We start from the raw sequence: 7,000 nt of genomic DNA, 5'->3' as shown, positions 1-7,000 counted from the left end.
TCATGGAAAAGTGTGGTTCAAACTTCAAATGAGCATAACTTTCAAACCAAAACTCCAATTTGAGTGGTTCTTTTTGCACTTTGATCCTTGTAACATGTATTTTCCAAGCATACTATCACTTGGCATGAAATCTCATTACATGATCATTGGTGCATTCATGAGGATTTTTGGGAAAAATTTCATAAACTCATCTGGTTGAACATATGCATACCAAACCAATTCAAAACCTTGCATGGACTCATTGTGAGAGATTTTGGGCCCAGAATATGCACTGTTCACGTGCATGAAGGTGCATGAAGTAGAAAATTCATTTTTGCACTTACACCTTCCAACTCACTAATCACCCTTGCATTTGGCTTAAGTTGTTGTTAAACATGATTAGCATTGAGTATAAAGGCTTAAACCCTAACTGTTTTCACAATTAACACATTTCAGATCTAGATTTCACAAATTCTCCAAATTTTTCTCTCATTTTTTTTGCAAAATTCTTCAAACACAAGCACTTTTCATTGATCCATTCATCATCCTGAGGTATTGTTGAGCACATTTGGACGTGAATTTAAGAGAAATCGTGGCTGTTTGAGCTAGGTTCAAGGTGTGGAGCATCCATGGCAGTTGGAGATTCAACTGATTTCGTGCATTATTGAGCTTCCATTTCATCATCATTCATCTCAAGAAGCATATTGGAGAAGATTTGAAACGTGGCAAGGCTTGGAAGCAAGTGATTTCAATTCTGTTCATCAAGAGGTTGGTTTTTCGACTTCTTTAATTCTCCAATTCATTATGCCTATTGCGTAGATCTTTGAATGGTGGTAATTCTGGTACAAATTTGGAATGATTTGGTGTTGTTTTGAGCAAGATATATGCATCTCAAGTTTTGATGTTGATTTTGATTCTCTTCGATCCGTGCTTGTCATGATGTTTTTGCGTGAATCCTTGCTTGATCCTTGTTGTATATGGCATGGGGAGTTGATTAGTGTAGGTTTTAGCAATTTCTAGAATTTTTTTTTTGGAATCTGGAAATTCCAGATGAAGATCATGAAGATCTTCATCATCTTTGCATGAACATTACATTTTCCAGTTTTCCTGCGGATTTGGCTGGGAAACGCATGTGTTTTGCTACGGATTTAGCTACGAGTTCATGAGGATTAGCTGCGGATTTTCAAATGCCATGCATGCGCGCGTTTTAGGGTTTGGATGCTGAAACGCTGTCGTTTGGCATTTGGCGTGCTTGTGATTCAAATATGCACACGGTTCGAATCCGGTTGAATGCATTTTCCAATTGCCTTGTATTTTCTCTATTCCATCATTATTCCATGCTTGCTCCATTTCATTTTTTATTTCTTTCATGAACTTCAAAAATTCACCATAAATTGAAAATTAATCCAATTGACCTCCAATTTTTTGCATTGTGATCCTCATTCTGTCTACTTTTTTATGGTTATGGAATTGCAAGTTGTGCTTGATAAAAAATGTGATTTGCCCTAGGGAGATTGCACATGTATCTATGTTTGACATTGCCTTGGTCATTTGATCATAAAATGCTCAAGATTGATCCAATGCTTCTGAAATTTTGCATGCTATTTCTAGACATGTTGAGTGACATTTTGGTGTTGATTTGGTATTTTTATCAATTGTCAATTCTGTTTTATGAATGTGCTAAGTTGGTGTGACAATTTGTGTCACACCTTGTGATGTTTAACTTGAATGATGTGTTTGCCATGCCAAATGATCTCTAATTGCCCTGATTTTTTGTGTGATGCATGTTATGAATGTTGAGATTGATCATGAATTTTTTTGGAATTATTTGAATCATTTCTGATTTAATTGAGATTTTTCATTCTGGTTGATCACATTTGAGATTTAAAATTGCTTTGAACTTCAATTGATCATGAAATGCTTTTGGTTAATGATATTGATGTGAGACCTTTTGGAATGTGTCAAGATGTGTTTGAAGTTGATTCATGTTAATTTTCAACTCCTGTTTCAAATTTTTTCTCTATCTTTGACCCTAGGCTTTGACCTAGTGGTTTGTGGCTTACATGTGGGCTTTGATTTCAGGTTTAAACATCCAAGTCCATAGTTGATGATGCTTCCTCATTTGAGCATTGATGTTTGCTCTTGATTACTAACCTTGTGTTGTTTTGTAGGTTGATGCTAACTCATATGAGTTTACCTTGTGGCTTGCACATTGTGAACATTGTCTGTCTGTTTGCTATTGTCTATTGATTGTTTGTCTGTACAGTTGAACTGATTAGTTTAGATTTTTCACAGGTACCTAAGTTGCTTTGAGTTCTTTTGAACTTGCTTTTGCTTTGCTTGGTTGCTTAACCACTGAGGTATATTTTCTCTGACTTCATGTAGTCTGGAAGACCTGTCCTGTTATGTGGGCAGACACCTGTCTGAAGCCCTCCTTAAGAGGCAATGCTTGTGAATGTTTACTTTTGTGCCAAGCAGGTAAAAACCTCTTAAGAGGCAATTGGCAGATAAAAGAGATGTGTAATCCATCTCCTGCTACTCAGTGTGTCATTCACTTTGCTCACACACCTTGTGTTGATGCATTATGGATAATAACCCAAGATCATGTTGTGTCAGTCACTTGTGGAGAAGAGTTCCTACATTCTGAACTCCCACACCTTCTATTTTGAGTTAAGCTTTCCCAGGCCAGGGATAAGAGCTGTGAGGTCTTACCCTCACTTCCCATTTCATCTGCTTCACCCTAACTCTTAATGTTAGGGTTAAGAGCTAACCACACCCCATTCCAGTTGGCTTGCTTTTGCTGCCTAACCTTGTATGAGCCCAAATTGTGTGCATATAGTGTGTGTGCTTGCTTTATTGTGCTTGTATGTGTGACTGTGCTGTTTAGGATAGCTTGCTCCCTGTGCAAGTTAGATAGAAACCTCAACCTAGGGCCATTGTGGATTACATGATAACTATTAGGCTCGGGTCAGGCTCCCTAGTAGTTTGTGTCTCCCTTTGTCTCTGGTTAGGTTAGAAGTTCTTTCCCTGCGTAGGGGAACTATGTCGCCCTGATCCTCATGCCAGATGAGGTACGTAGGCTGAAGATGAGCTGATCTCTCCGGGCGCCCTTTTCTTTTTCACCCCTTTGTGTTGTGTTGGAGTCTGACATAAGTCCAGCGATTGGCAGTTGGTTTCCTGTGTCTTGTTTGCCTGTTGGAGTCTGACGTAAGTCCAGCGATTGGCAGTTGGTTTCCTGTGTGTGTGTTTGTTGGTTCGGAGTCTGATGTAAGTCCAGCGATTGGCATTCGGTTTCCATGTTTGCCTGTTTGTGTGGAGTCTGACGTAAGTCCAGCGATTGGCAGTCAGTTTCCTGTGTTGGTTTTATTTGGCGTGCGTTAGCCGAGCTACGAGTGCTCTGATTCTTCTCTGGTCAGAGAAGATACGTATGCATAGGATGCGACATCCTAGCGAGCACGTTTCCCACTGTCCCGAACTACGTCGACTCTGATGTCTGTGCCTGACAGACTACGTAGGCCCAGGATGCGATATCCTGCCGAGTCCCATTTCTTCCGTCTTTTCTGTGTTTGTTTCCAGTGTGTGTGCAATCTTTGAGCAGTTTTTAGCAACCTTCCTTCTATTCTTTCTGAGTGTGGATCCCGTCGAGTACGACAGATGCGTAGGGGTGCTAATACCTTCCCTTCGCATAACCGACTCCCGATCCCATCTTTCTCTGGTCGCGAGACCATGTCTTTTCCAGGTTTACTTCGAGCGTTTCCTTTCCCTCTTTTGGGATAAATAACGCACGGTGGCGGCTCTGTTGTTTCGTTTTTCCGCCGGTTTTTCGCGTAATGCGACAGCTGGCGACTCTGCTGGGGACACTAGAGAAGTTGACCTCTTGCTGGTCCATCTTCCCTAAGCGAGTCTCTCCTAGCGCTCTCTAGGATAGGGTTTGGTTGCTTTTTGCTGTTTCGTTTATTGCATTCATTTGTTTATTGTTTGCATTTATGTTTGCATTTATGTTTGCATTCATCACATATTCATCTGTGTTGGCTGTGCTGTGTTTGTCTCTCTGTTGGGGTGGGAGTTACATGAGGTAAAAGGCCTAATACCCAGGCTATGAGTGAACTCTAGGACGCCTAAGAATAGAGTGATTCTTGGGAAGCGGGTGGTATTGCGCCACTTAGCGGAACTTGATATCACGAGCAGTTCAGATCCGGATGGGGTATTATCGGTACATACTTCGGGTGTGTACATGTTGATATTCTATGAAAGGGTTGTTTATCCCGCATTTCTCTTGACCTTACCCTGGCCTAGATTACACCCGTGAGTGGGGAGGGAATGATCATTATTACAGGTACTGTTGGTGACTTGTTGGTGACTTGTGGTCCTGTTGGTGACCTGGTTCAGATGACTTTGGGTCTCAGATGACTTTGGGTCTCAGATGATTTGTGGTTCCGAATTCAAGTCGAAGCTTTGATCCTGTGCTCCGAGATACACAGCCAGCCAGTCGTGTTTGCATCATTTGCATCATAGCATGTTTATTTTCAACAAAAAAAATAATGCAAAATAAAAAAAAAGAAAAAGAAAAAAAGCTAATCTCTTCATGCATATCATTTCTCAGGTTCATTCAGGAGTCTATTCACTGTGAGAGATGGCATCCGTTCCCGAGTTGAAGCGGAAGACTTGTGTAACACCCTTCTAAAAATACCCCAAATATTTAATTAAAACCACAAAATATAATCAGAGTAGATATGCAATTAAGGGTGTCACACTTGACACTTCACACCATTCACCAAAATATCCTGTCATGCTCATTTATTTAATCAAAATAAAACATTTGCATAATTCGCAGCGGATAAAATCTAACAACAATGCAAAACATGTAACACATTACATGTAAACTTGTTCAACAATCAACAATGAAAAACAAGTAAAACATCCCGTCCCGATGTTACATCTACCAGAGCATGACCCACTAAGGAACTACACTAGACTCCAAGGACTAGCTTCTACTCAATCACTGCTCGTTACCTGAAACATAGTTGTAAGGGTGAGTTCCTCAATCGATATAATAAGCATTATAAAATATCATGTAATGCTAAGTAAATTAACACATTTCATCACCCTAATCATATCACACATTCAACAACGGTAACATCAACTCATAATCATCATCACACTCAACTCAACACAAAACACACGTATAATATTGGAATACATCCATTCACATTATACGCCATACATACATTATGCAATGAGACTCCATGCATGCGGTACCGACTATTCGTGAACACATAGTTCAACCTCACCGATCAAATCCAGATACGGCTACCAAGCTCACTAGTCCCACTCATTTGAGACCTAGTGACTCACTCACTAATTCCTCACCATGGGAATTAGCTACCACCCCAAGGGCTATGATATGCACGCTAATCACCTAGCATGCAAACATCAACAACAATCCACAACAACTCACTCACTAATTCCTCACCATGGGAATTAGCTACCACCATAAAGGCCATAATATACATGCTAAATCACCTAGCATGCAAACATCAACAACAATTCAAAATAGACATATGCTCACACTCTAAGCCATAAACAGTCCATTCACAATTGCATACAGAACAGATACATTCACAGTATTATGCATACCATCATACATCATCAGCATGTTATCACAAAAATCATATCATGTCATGCCAATTAATAATCACAGTATTAGCACACTCTACTAATACCTACACTACTCAAAACAACGGGAAATGATCCCTACTATATCATACGTCAGCTAAAATTTCATTACTCAGCTGAACAACCAAAAACTGCACAACAACAGCACAGAAAAATCACAATTCTTCCCATACACGTATTGCCTAGTCCCATACGCGTATGGCCCATTTCTCAGCCAATCCCATACGCGTATTGCCTGCCTCATACGCGTATGCTACGCGTACCACATCCTCATACGCATACCAACAGAGACAAAACTACGTTAAAATCACCATCTTCTTCATCCATACGCGTATTGCCTAGTGCCATACGCGTACTAGACCATCTCATACGCGTATTGCCTAATGCCATACGCGTATGACCAGAAACCAGAATTCCAGATCTGCTATGGTTTTCTCTGCTACGAGATTCTCAGATCCCACCTTCCACATTCCAATTTTTACACAACATTCATTCATATTGTCTAACACAGATCATACACATTCAATCTCACAATTTCTAACCTTATTACCTCTAATTCCTACGAATTTCCTCAATCATACTCATATCTCATTCATCCAAAATTTCACAATTTCAACATTCATCATCTAATTAGAGTCAAATCAATGGTTTATCACTACCCATTACATGTTAACCCATAATACCCATTAAACGACGATAAACCCCCCTTACCCGAGTTAATCCGGCAAATCTCTGAGCTTCAAGCTTTTCCTTCCTTCGACCCTTGTTCTCTGGCTCTTTGCCCTTTTTCCACTTTAGAGTCGTTTCTCTGTTTTCACGTGAAAACCTCTTTTACCAAATGGGACCTTTTCTAATTCCAACTTTTATATTCCAATAATAATAATCCAATTATTTAATTAAATTAATAAATATATTATTAACTTATTTTAAATAATTATCTTATTTTTATCGGGGTGTTACAACTCTCCCCCACTAAAAGAGTTTTCGTCCTCGAAAACATACCTCAAGTGAATAACTCAGGATAAGACTCCTTCATCTGACTCTCAAGTTCCCAAGTCACATTGCCACCTGCTGGTCCTCCCCAAGCTACCTTTACTAAAACAATCTCTTTACCCCGCAACTGCTTCAACTCTCGATCCTCGATCCTCATAGGTGATGTTTCAACAGTCAGGTTATCTCTCACCTGTACATCATCTACTTGGACCACATGCGACGGATCAGGAATGTACCTCCTCAACTGAGACACATGAAAAACCTCATGCAAATTCGCAAGTGATGGCGGTAAAGCGATACGATAGGCTACCTCCCCTATCCTCTCCAAAATCTGATAAGGACCAATAAATCG

The sequence above is a fragment of the Lathyrus oleraceus genome, chromosome 5, assembly GCF_024323335.1.
Source record: "Lathyrus oleraceus cultivar Zhongwan6 chromosome 5, CAAS_Psat_ZW6_1.0, whole genome shotgun sequence".
Lineage (NCBI taxonomy): Eukaryota > Viridiplantae > Streptophyta > Magnoliopsida > Fabales > Fabaceae > Lathyrus > Lathyrus oleraceus.
The sequence above is the reverse complement of the archived record's forward strand: the minus strand, read 5'-3'. Positions refer to the sequence as shown.